A 12936-nucleotide genomic window follows, 5' to 3' on the forward strand; every position below is an offset into this window, starting at 1 on the left:
GTTTCAGCTCCTCCACATGCCTGCTTTCCTTGGATCGATGGCAAGCGATCCGTTGCGGTCCTCGCTCGCGTCGCGTGTCCCCGGATCGGAACCCCCCATTCCGGCCTGATGAGGAGAAGGAACACACATGACAGATCGACCATCTCGGTGCCCCATGAGATAGCTAGCTAGCTAATCCGCTCTGTTCCTGCAGCCACATGGCATGTGCTGCTGGCTAGTTACGCCCTCATCTGCCTCCGTGCAACTTGCAGGCAGACACACATGATGACAAGCCTGATGATCATATCATACTATCCTAGCAGCTGCAGCTCGATTGATTGAGGAGCGAGGGGGCACGCTTGATTCCGTACACACCTCCTAGTTTAACCCATACTGCGTGCAATGTAGATGCAGTTTTGCTTTGGTTGGTCAGTATACGATCGATGCACAGCACATGTAGATAGATGTGCTAGCAGCTGCGCATAATAACCAGTACTAGAAAAATTAGTAACTCGACGACGGCCCGTCAGCGTTTGCCAAGTCAACAGGTAAATGGCAAAACAAAAGGCCGGGTGGGCGTGGTGGACGAACAGACAAGAGGAGGGAGGGAGAGGAGCAGCCCAACAGGCAAGGCTGGCCGGCCGGCCGGACCTCGGCGGGCACGTTGCCATACATGTGCTCGCCGGCAGCACCGTGGCAGGGCGCAAATTATATATACTGCATGCCACTCTAACTCTACTATATATACATGTAGGAGTAGGTAAAACTACGTACTGCTTGTACCTTTTGCGTGACGACAAATCTATCCATGTCCTTTTCCACAAGCTCCGGCTTCGATGGTTGGTTAAATTTAAGATAAATTTGACCTAGCGAGACATATATAATTGTAAACTCAAACTTCATCAAGTTCTGGCACTCTTCAGTCTGATCTTCAGTTGATTGATCGTCATTTACCTGCCTTAGTTTTTGGTTCAGTGGCCGGCCTTTGTTTTTTGCTTTGGCGGGTGCGCCTCGATTACGCCTAAACTTGCACCCGGTTATGTTTTTCTCCTATGGATTAAAACGGGGAAATCCTCTTCTCTAAAAAAAATATATAATCGTAAACGGAGGGAGTAATTCGATCTGAGTGAGCACAAATTTAAAGAGGAATGTAGCAAAAAGCCATCCGTGCCTGTCGTGTCATGTGAATCTTTCTTGTATGTGTCGCGCGCGCGGCTTGCACTTGCGCTGTCCATGGCGCGATCGAGGAGGCGGCCCCCTCGTCTTTACAGCTCAAAGATTCACGAATGGCGGCACATGCCGTCGCCCTGGCTGTGGCTGGCTGGCTCACCCTCCGCCCGCCCGGGAATAAACAATAATGCTGGCTGGCCGGCCGCCAATCGGCTTCAGATCCAACAGAAATCCGCTTTCCGATCGGTGCCGTGAATCCGCTGGGGCCGGCCGGCGTCGATCGCCGCCTGCCCTGCCTTTTCTCTTTCACTCACGCGTGTGCCTGCCTGCCTGCCGGGTGAACCTGACGGAAAGCGCCATGCCTCGGTGTGTGGTTGCTGCCTGCCTGCTTCTCCTCCTGCTCGATCGCTACTGCATCCTGTACTCTGGGCCTGCTTCTCCTCCTGCCTCCTGCTGCTCGATCGCTTACTGCATCCTGTGCTCTGGGCCTTAACCTTAAATGGCCATGCACCTGATAAGCTGTTGGTGCCGTGCACTTGCCGTCAGGTTGGAACTGGCCGGCGCTGCCTGCCTGCGGCTGTAACAACAAACTCCCAAATATTTTGCGCGCAGGTAGTAAAAACACACTGCCAAGTGCCAAGACAATGATCTAGATAGGGCACTGTTTGTTGATGGTGACCACCTTAGCTTTTGGCAAAGCTCTCAAGGCAAGATCGGAAATACTCCCTAGACGTACATGTATAACTTCGTGCGTGTTTAATTTTGATGCGCATCGTTATCCGATGTACAATGCCACGGGCGGAATATATATAATCCTGTACTGCGTGCTGGTTGCTGTCTGACTGTGAAAGCACACATTTTTTTTCTCTCTCTTTTGTCACAACAGGCTGATCATGATCAATATAATGGCCATCCATCATTCGCGCCTTTCCGCGACGACAATGATATCCTTGCAGCAGCAAGCTTTGGTAACCAATCACCTGGCGGATGCTGCATGCATGGTGGTGTCATATGCTCATGATTGCGACCTCCGATCCACCACTGGGAATGAAGGAGAGAGCTGGCGGTGGTGTACCGTGTATCTGCTGCCACTGCCAAGTATTCACCGGACCTCACGGCCATGTCAGCAGCAGATTAACAGTGTACTTGGTTCCCCCATGCATGTAGAAAAAACCTGTTCAAACTTCAAACAGTGACTTCTTCGCCCCCCCCCCCCCCCCCCCCAAAAAAAAGAGAAAAAAGGAAAAAAAAATCCCCACTCTCAGGGAATAGAACAGGGCATGTCCGATCAATTTCCCTGGCAGTATGTACTTGTGGTCCAGATCTTCTTTAAATTTAGCGCCTAGTACAGGGGCGAGGCTTGCATCAACACGCACAGGGTTATTACTGTCCTGCCGGAACCCATTCTGATTGGGCTCTGCATGCTGCTCTCAACTGAAGACGTGTCGATGCTCATCTTTGAGGAAAGATGAAGAGGTTTCGTTGTATATACTATGCAGCAAGGGCAAACACATGGGCATGACGAGCAAAGTGAGGGCACAACCCATTCAAGAATAATAATCAAGGTGCATGGGTTAGAAAAAACTTGGGGCGTATTGCTTGTCTGAGAGCTAGCGGAGCCGGCCGGGCAGGCGGCACATGGACGCGACACCGAGGCGGTGGCCACTAATGCGCACGACAAGCTTGGGTTTTTTTTTTCTCTCCCTCTCTCTACATCTTGGACGATGGACAACTGGAGCAACGGAACAAAGCCTCTTTTTAATTGCTTTTGGAAGAATGGAAGGAGCATCTGTGCCTTCCTGCCTGCTCGTGGTTGGTGTCGATCTGTTTGCAAGTGGCAGTTGGTAACTGCGTGCGTTCCTTTCCCAGTTCATGCATTGCAATGGCCGGCGGCCAGTCATGGCGATCAGAGCGAGATCGGCGTCTCCCATCTCGATCGGGAGATACGCACGAACGGGCTCCCCGATTCGAGCAATAATGCGCGGCGGGGGGCATGGAGATGGATGGGCCGCGCGCGATTTGCTAGTAGCAAGCTAGCAAGCAGATCACGTACGTCTCGCGTCGCGCGCGGCAGGTAGAGGTATGTGTGCGGTGTCGCCGGCGACTCCGTCCTGCCGCGAGCGTCACGCATCGACCCTGAATCCCTGACGCGGCGGAGTAAACGCCGGTGATGGCCTCGGCGGCCCGTTGGCTGGCGAATTCACTTAGCTTGCCGGTCTGGTGGATTCATGCATGGCGAGGTGCGGCGATCGGGCAGCTAAGCTAGATCGCTAGAGTACACCAGGGGCTAGATCGCTAGCCCTTGCAGCGCGGATCGGCCTGGACCAGGGCGGGGAGGGGGATTTTAATCCGGGTCCGGCCGGGGCGGCCCGGAATCCTCGCCTACCGGCGGTAGGGCTGGCTGGCTCTCCGGCAGGGAGGGACAAGCAAGCAGTGGCCAGTAGCTAGGTGGTGGGTGCGATGTGATCGGGAGATAGATGCAGCTGGCCTGGCACTGCAGTTCCTTGGTCTCTGTCTGTCGTCTCCACCAAACAGAAACAGTATTCCTTTCGTTTTTTACGAGGATAAAAAATGGCGAGATCAAACGGAAATAATCAGATCGATCGATGGATCGATCAATGGCGGGGTGGTAGTGGCTGCTGGATGGGGACGTGTCGCGTTAAATATTCTCCCTTCCCCGGTGTGGCTGCGGTGCCGGCAGGCGCACGGAAAAGGAGGGGGCGCGTGGGGCTGGCCGCCCTCGGCCTCGGCCTCGGCCTGGCTCCGCTTCGCTCGCCATGAACAATGCCTGCCCATCCATCACCCATGAGGAGAGGGGAGCCGGGGAGAGAGAGGGCTACCGGCGGCTACGGCCTGGGGACCGGCCCGTGGCTCTGGCTGCTGGCCTGCTGCCTCTCTCTCTCTCTGCTGGATGGCTCCTGCCACCACCCGCCCGGTTGGTTACTTCCCCCCAGCTATTTATATCCCCCGCCCCTGTGGGCCGTTGCTCTCACTCCAAAGCAACTCTCTCCTCCTCAGTCTCTCTACACCTCGCTCTCAACCACCTGTGCTGCATCCGGCCGGCATCCCCTCTCGCAGTCTATCTCTCTCCATAGTCTGCCTCCCTCTCTTTTTCTTTCGGCGGTCGCTGTGGAGTCGATGGCGACGAGGCGGAGAATTGTGGTCTCTGTGTCGACCCCCTCCTCGCCGGACGGGGAAGGGATGGATAAAAGGTGCGCGGGCATGCTTTCCACAGGCTTTCTTGAACTGTGAACTCGTGGGGGCATGTCGGATGAACGCAAAACCCCCCGCAATTCTCTTCCCCCGTGAATTGAGAATTGCCGAGCTCTCTCGGCTCGCCAAAGGGCGGCTCTACCTGTTGATGGTTCAAGAAAGCCCATGGAAATCATGTTGCGGCCTCTTGTGTTCTTCTTCTAGCGGAGAATTCTGTCGATTCGGGTGCTTCCTCGACGGAATTGTATGTTCTTTCTCTGAATTTGGGTGCTTTATGGGTCTCTGGGGGGTAATTCTGTGAGAATTCAGGGAATTTCGCTCCTCCTGAGATCTCCAGCCATCAGGTGCTTCTTGCACGCACGAATTCCCTCGCGCCTGCTGGAGAATTGCGGCGCAAATTGTCTTCTGTGGTCGGAGAGAGTCATGCCGAGGCTTTAGCTTGGTTTAATTCAGGTATGGGATTTGGGATGGCCCTGGCCTTCTGAATTTCGCCTTCTCGGATGCTTGTTTAGGTGCAATTCAGGGCAGATTTCTTAGCTTGAGTGTTGCCTTCCCTAGATCTTGCACTATTTTCAAACTAAATTTGGTGTGGAGCAATTCTCTTTCTAGTGATAATTTGCTCAGTGCCGTGCTGTTTATGAAAAATTCAGTACAGGTTGGTTGTTACGAAAGATTAATCTGGAAGAATTCAGAGTACCAGGGAAGTTTTCATGGCGAGTCCGGAATTGCTGTGCGACGACGTCCCGCTCCCGCATGAAGAATTCACATCACATCACAATTCGCTTTAGAAGGTTTGGCTGAAGCAGTTTTCAGATTTTTGTTCCACTGACGAAGCAATCTTCAGACTTTTGTCCTGCAGGCACTCCGACGAGAACTGAAACACGCCCTGACGGCTTTGTTTCCGGAGCACAAGAAATACAATTCATGTCCGCAGGGCATAATGCAGCAGCATCTGTGGCCTTGCAAGCACCATGTTCAAAATTCAAAACCCCGATAGATCTGCGCTTGCCGTAATCTGGACCTGACAGGCCCGTACTTGTCCGTTCAGAAGAACACAACTGGCCGGCAACAAAACTTGCATTTTTTTTACTAAATATATATACAATATATATTTTGCTGAACAGAAACGGGCTGGAAGCTCCCTGCCAAACTTTGATAGTAGTAGTAGTAATTTCCAGTTCCAGCACCTGCAGAAATTTAGCATGAGGCACAGTTCAATTACTCACGGCCGCGTTAAAGGTACAGTGGCAGAGTGGGAGGGAGAAGCGAGAGCAAACAGAAGGGCGAGCTGGGGCTTTTGGCTGTGGCGTTTGCTGCCCGGATAAGATTTCATTTCACTCGGCGGCTGCAGCAGGCACGCAGCCATGCAGCATTGATGCGTGAGTCCCTGGCCCTGGCCGGCCTGCCTTGAGGAGGAGCCCCAGGCACAGGTAGAGCCGCCCGGGCAGGGCAGGGCAGTGCAGTGCATGGCGTCCTCTGCTGCTGGTGTCCACGGCAGGTGGTGGAAATCACGCTCGGGCAGGGGGGAAAAGAGATCTGAGGGACAGGGCAGGAAAAAAAAGCAGCAAAAGGTTGGCGGCACAGCACAGCACATCCCAAAGGCTAAAAATAATCCCCACAAAAAGCCATGCGATTCCCCTCCCATCCCAACAAACCATGAAATCACGCCCATCTGCGCCGCGCCGCGCTGTCCGAGCGATTTCATTTCATTTACCCCCTGCCTCTCTGTGCCGCCCTGCCTGCACCGTGCACGGCGGCGGCCGCTGCTGCATGCGAGCCTGGGCCGCCTCTCTGCAGCAGCCGCAGCAGCAGCCGGGCTCTGAAAGCGAGGGAATTCCCACTCCCAGTCGTGGCTCCACGCTGCTGCTGGCTTCGCGATCGTGATGGCCGCCAGGGCATGCATTGGCAATGGCATCTGCTGCTGATCCACATCTAATCCACCTGCACTGCAGCTCGGCATGCCGGCGGCCTGCGGCGCGAGTGTGCAGCGGCGGGCGAGCGAGTTATATGGATCACATGATTCGCAATGATGGGCGGAGGCGGAGAGGCTCCACTCTGGGCTGTGCAGATCCAGACCCTCCCTTGCTGCCCCGGAGCCCTGAGGGGAGGGGACCAACCAGATCTCCCACGGGGCATACCAGATATTCCGATCCTCTTCCTCGCTCGCTGCATTATCCCAATATCCCTAGTACTGCTGCCTACTACTAAAGCTGGGTTACAAGTTACAACATGGCAGCCTGCCATTCATGCGACGCGAGCGCACACCACATCTAGGAGCTAGCCGGAAAAGGTGACTGAATTCTCCTCCTTGCTACAAAAAGGGCACTTCAGACTTCTCAGTTCAGAAAGCTGAAGCTCAGCTCCGTCAGAGCTGCCTTTCACCTCCCCAAATTCAGCACTTGCTATTTACAACTGCTCGATCGCTCGCTTCCCTATAGCTAGTTCCCTTCCTTGTTCCTTGCAGCTAGTAGCTATTTATGCAGCAGCAGTGTGCCCCTCCCGCCTGTATGTTGGCAGTTGGCACATCGAAAGCATCTTCTGATCGACATCGACTATCCGTCAGTGCTTCTTGCCGTGCAGGAAGGCGTCGACCTCGAGGTTGACGCTGCGCGACAGGAACTTCATGCAGATGGGCGGCTTGACGCCGGCGAGCGCCAGCACCGACTGCGGCAGCGTCCAGATTCCGTCGCCGCAGATGAGCCCCGACGCCACGGGCGGCGCGAAAGGCCTTGGCCCGCGCCGGGTCGAGCCGGTCCCACGCCAGGCGCACCAGGCTGCCGATGCACATGTCGATGCCGAAGTAGGGGCCGAGGTAGAAGGGGATGGCCATGGCCATGGGCAGCGGGATGTACGCCGCCGCCCGGGGCCCCGCGAGGTCGCGCGCCAGGTTGATGGCGATGGCGGCCACGAAGAAGGCGATGCAGAGGTCGAGGCAGTGGCGGGGCAGGGACCCCAGCCCCTGCACGCCCAGGATGGCCATGTTGCGGTACACGAGCGCGTTCGGGGACGGGTACTCGGACCCCGGCATGCCGATGTCGCGGAACGCGTTGTAGAAGAGCCAGAACACGGACGGCGCGATGACGCAGCCCATGGCCGTGCCGATCACCTGGCTCACGAACATGGACCGCGGCGACGCCAGCGTCATGTACCCGGTCTTGAAGTCCTGGGTCAGGTCCGACGCCGTGGAGACGATGCCGATCATGACGCCGCACGCCGCCAGCCCCGCGATGATGCCGCCCTCCGACGCGCCGGCCCAAGCGCCCACCGTGAAGATGGCCAGCTTGCCGTAGGTGGTGGCCAGGGACCAGTCCGTGAGCCCGCACCCGTACGCGTTGCAGAAGGCCAGCACGGGCGCGATCACGTACGAGACGGCCACGTGGTACCACCGGAGCTGGTGGAAGATGTGCGGCACCGTGGCGACGGACACCACGGCGATCACCGCGTAGGCGCTCAGCGCCAGCGAGTTGGGGATCTGGTCCTTGAGGAACAGCTCCGTGCGCCGCTTGTCGTCGAACGTCTCCTCCGCGGTCTGGAACGCCAGGTCGTCGCCGCCGGAGATGGGGAGCGTCGGCTCCGACATCATGCGGCGCACCTGCACCACCAGCGCGCTCACCGTCTTGGTCATCACCTTGAGGAAGTTGTAGAGGCCGTCGCCCAGGATAAGCGCGATGGAGACGAACACCTGCAGCCACCAATTAAGAAAGGAATTCAAGAGACCTGCACTGCAAATCTGCAATGCAAGAAGAACACGATCCATACCCGGTAGCCGACGATGCCACGGAGGCTGCTGGGTTTCAGGTTGGCGGGGTACCAGTCGCCCTTCTTCTGCTCGATGAGCGGCCACATGATGCCCCACGAGACCACTCCTCCCAGCAGGACGGAGGCGTTCACCAGGTAAGGGCAGATCATTCCGACGCCCACGTACGTCGCCGAGAAGTCGAAGAAGAACCTGCAACCAACCAACAGTTGCAAAATGCATCCACGCTGGCTGGCTGGCTAACTGAATGCAAAATGTCAACACTTGTACTTCTGCCTGTAGGCCTCGAGGCCCATCGTCGGGAAGGCCATGAAGCCGCAGCCCTCGCCGGCGGTGTAGAACCACTGGAAGAAGCCCCATGTGAAGCTGCCGGCGAAGAATTTCCCCAGCGTCTTCACCTGCCTCCTGCAGCAATCAGTTCAGATTCAGACATATGCATTCGTGAGGACACCCAGCCACAGTTAGAGTCTGACAGAGTCCCCCTCTGCATCAGAGATTCTGCATACTTGGCAAGCTTGGCGCCCTGGGGAGTGTGGAAGCTGTTGATGAGGTGGGCAGTTGCAGTGCCACTCGGGTAGATGAGCTTGTAATCGATGATCATTATCTGAACACAACCAATACCATTATATAATCTTTTTTTAGATGATAAGAGGGCATTCCCTTAATCGAAAAATAATAATCTTTAAACCTTGCTGGGAAGGGGGAAAAAACGGAATGCAGTGTCAATCAAAGATAGATAATGTGCGTACCTTCCTCAGGGGCACCACAGAGAAGAGGCCGAGGAAGCTGACGATGAAGAGGAATCCGATCATCCAGCCCAAGCCGGGGTTTTTGATGTTGTGCTCGTCCAAGGTTTCCCCCGACTGCTCGCTGATCCTCTCGCTCATCGCGAACATGTAGCTTCCAAACCCGCCTGTACAATAGGCAACCCATTGATTCGAGTGGAAAGGGACTGAAATCACTGACGCCCTGCCCAGCAGAGCAAAGCTACTCTGCTACTGTCCGACACCGAAAAGTAACGAACTGCTGGGTTCCATTATTGGATTCGCGAATTTCCATTTTATGAACCTTTTCTTTTCCTTGGACCTTGCTACTTTTTAAGTTGAACGTGGAAATCTATATCATCCGGTTTAAAATCGATTTTTGTGAAAATGCATTTAAATCGCATCGCGTATGCATGACAGATATTTTGTGGAAGACGAGCAGCACATCCGAACCTAACTGGGCCTGAAAGAAGAAGAGAAAGTCCAGAAAACCCGGTATGGCCGGCCCATGATGAAATGCAGAGCTAGGGAGCCCAATCGAGGAGCCATGCGATGCAGTTTTGTCATCTTCATCGTGATCGATCTATCGGAAGGGTACCGATCAAAGCAATTGATAGGGATTGATGATGAAGGCGATGCCGTCGACCGCGCAGGGTGGGTCGTACCGCTGAAGGCGATGCCGGAGCAGGCGACGACGCATGTCTGCACGACGGTGTTCTCCTGGCGGGTGAATGGGCGGACGGTGGCGACGCCGGCCTTGTCGAGCAGCCTGGTCCAGGACGTGAGGAGGAAGAAGCCGAGGAGCCCCGCGGAGACGTTGAGCGAGGGGATGATCCCGGTGGTGAGGTTGAGCTTCATGACGATGACGCTGAACATGGCGCCCAGGAGCGCGCTCACCGCCAGCGCCCGCAGCGTCACCTGCTCCCGCCACCCGGGCACCTCGCGCCCCTCGAACACCCGCTCCACCGACTCCCACGCCTCGTCCTCCTCTTCATCTCTCCTCCTCGCCATCGCCGGAGGGAGTCGCGGTCGATCACCTCCTGCGGCCGCGCGGCGGTTTCTCTCCGGCCGGTCGACGGTTCTCTTCGATGGATCTCTCTTCGCTGAACGATGGTTAGGGTGCTGGGACCCGCCTGTCAGTTGGGACGCATCGCACGGTCGTCGTCGCGAGTTCCCCTCAATGCAAGCAAGCGGTTTCGCCGGGGCAAGCTAAGGGTCGTCGTTCGGTGGTCAGTGACTGGCACCTATATGCCGGGGGTTGCGCTTAGCAGCAGGAGTTGGCGTCGGATCCGGTTCTCTCGGCCACTGTCTCGTTCGCTCGCATGTCGCATGTAGTTGCCCGCCACGGTCGTCGCACCTGACCGCGCCTCCCTAGCCATAGCCATGCACGAGCACGAAGAAGAAACACCATGAACCAAGCAAGAAATTAACCGGCCGGCCGGGCATGCATTGCGCGCATGGAGAATTTTTTACAATTTAGCTTTTTTCGCGAAAGAATTTCGCATATAATTTTTTTTAACTTTTTGTACAAATGGACCCCGGGGTCGGTGCCACAGTTCACGGCGCCGAGATAACACATCTCGGCGCCCTGAACTACGGCGCCGAGCCGCCCAAGACGTTCCACGTCCGTGTTGAGCTGGCAGTCGACGTGGCCGAGCTCAGCGCCGAGCTCGGCGCCAAGATCCACGGCGCCGAGCTCAGTGCCTTAATTTGTGGCGCCGAGCGTGCTGCCATATATACCTTCTTTCTTCCCTTCTTTCCGAGCTTCTACCATTTGTTCCACCCCTTCTCAGTTTTTATCAGAACCTCCACTCGCCGAAACGACAAAATTGACCTTGGGAAGTCCAATTAAAACCACAGATATGCAAGAGCAAGGTATCATCTATACCCTCTTAATTTTGGATGCATGGATTTTGTTTGCAATAGGTGCATTGTTGAAATAATTGCTCGTCATTAGGTGCACTACACCAAAGCGCCAATGTCTTCCTCGAGATCAACCTGCATTCCATGGAGCAAGCATGAAACAACCATACCTGAAGAAATTGATGTGCCAATGTGTTTCTGCTGTTCGTTGTGCAAGTTAATGAAATCAGATGTTTTAGGCGATGACTACGGGATGAGGTTCTTTATGTGTGAGAACTACGAATATGATCCACCTAAGCGATACGGCAAAGATCGGGCTAAAGTAGCACGACAACGGACGATCTTTTTCTTTGTGACATAACATTGTGTTATGATTCTAATTTTTATTGGACAAAGTCTCCTTCGCCTTTTTGTGATTTTGTGCAGTGGTTCGACACCGAGTAGTCGCAGCAGACAAAGAACTTTGTGGAACAACAAGCAAGGTGGGCTGCGGAACGTTGGCACCGAATGAAGCAAGAGGAACAATAAGAGGAGAAGCGCAAGAAAGAGCAAGAAGAGATCCGCAAGAGGATGGAGGAGGTGGATCGTAAGGCGGCGGCGGAACGTGAAGCTGACAGGAAGAGAAAGCGAGAGAGGGCACGTCGTGCGAAGCAAGCCGGGCTTGAAGCAATTAGCAAAGGCAAATATCCTCGGTGCACTCAGTAGAGTACAACCATGTAATCTCGGTATTTAATATTTCCTAAGGCATGGTAGGTTTAGATGCAACAAGAAGTTATCTTGTCGCGTGCACATGCCACTGCAGTTAGTTGTTTATGTTTTCTGTTGAGAGCTTGAATCTGTGTGTTGTAACTTGTAGCATTAATTTGCAGTGCTAGCTGGGAATCTATTGAACCTTCGAACTTGCCTTTAAAATTTTCGGAGCATTTCAGGTCACTGGAGTAATGCATACCATAATTTAAAGCACACATTAAAAATAACGGTAACAACTAAGAACTAAGAACTGCATTACATAGTGCAAATCATCGGCATTACATCATAATACAACGGTAAAGAAACAAACATCACACATGCAGTGGCATGGCAGAACCCGTTGCAAACTACGGTAAATATATTCTGAACTAACCTAACATGCCTTAGGTCATTTAAGAAAATCCAACAAACACAACGATGCAGCATGTCACTAGCACTAGGGTAGTTCTAGTAGCCGTACCCCCACATAGCAAACTGCGTTGAGCCTTCTCCGCAGTATCCACCCATTGTAGGTGGTGCCGGCGGTGGTGGCGGAGGCGTAGGGCCCTTCTTCTTGTGACAAGGGCAGTTGCAGTAAAAAATAGTGCATGGTTCATCCTGTGAAGCGGCAGCATTGCTGGTATCATCATCGTCGTCGTTTTTGTTACCCTCGCTCACTTCCTCATATTGGTTCACCTTGCATTCCAAATCAAAGATATGTATCTAGAGGTACTCGATGAACTCCTGAACTGAATCAATTGGTGCAGGATCGACCCACCTAGTAAAACCACAGTTTTCTGGAGCATCGGAAGACTACAAAACAAATTTCATGTAAGGTGTTGAAATGAAGATAAAGATATGAAACAATCGAGTATTACCCATGCGTGTGGACATTTGAAGAAACGCCGACCGCCATCCATCCTGTCGGTGCACATCTGCACTAAGCAGTCCTCACAATGTCTGCATTTTGGCCACGGTTCTCTGCGGTCATCGTATCGTCTAAGAGGAGTTTTCTTGGTGAATTCACTCTTGTGTTGTGGCGGAAACTCAAACACTGGTTCCGGAAAGGAATCAGGTCCAAGAAGCCCGTCCCAAATTATGGGATCTCCCTTTCTTCCCTCTTTTGCTTTCCCAAAACCATAGTAACTCTTTCCGCTAGACCCACCTCCAGACATTGGGTATACAATGAGCTTCGGTGTTCGAGTGCTGCTGGAAGTTCACAAACTTGGGAGTATTTATAGGTGCACAAAGGTCTGATACTCGGAGTGTGGAGTGTAAATGCACCTGAAAAGCCTAGATGACAACACAGTGAAGAGGCTAGCTGACCGGACACTGAAAAGGCTAGATTCGATTCTCGAACTGACTACCCGATGCATCTCTGTGCATGCAGAGCATCTTAGTGTATGCAGAGCATTGACACTGTAACTCACACACCATGTCTTGCTGCAGACTCACGCCACT

The 12936-nt window shown here is 54.0% G+C and overlaps 1 long non-coding RNA gene and 1 pseudogene across 1 annotated transcript; one reads left to right on the forward strand and one right to left on the reverse strand.

The window, feature by feature from the left end:
- Positions 1-3899: 3899 nt before the first annotated feature.
- On the forward strand, positions 3900-5512 carry LOC120642098. Its single transcript, XR_005662499.1, has 2 exons — positions 3900-4815; positions 5013-5512. It is a non-coding gene; the product is annotated as an uncharacterized LOC120642098 (long non-coding RNA).
- A 1141-nt stretch (positions 5513-6653) lies between these two features.
- On the reverse strand, positions 6654-9032 carry LOC120642097 (annotated as a pseudogene).
- Between the last annotated feature and the right edge of the window lie 3904 nt (positions 9033-12936).

The sequence above is a fragment of the Panicum virgatum genome, chromosome 7K (genome assembly GCF_016808335.1).
Source record: "Panicum virgatum strain AP13 chromosome 7K, P.virgatum_v5, whole genome shotgun sequence".
NCBI classification, from domain to species: domain Eukaryota; kingdom Viridiplantae; phylum Streptophyta; class Magnoliopsida; order Poales; family Poaceae; genus Panicum; species Panicum virgatum.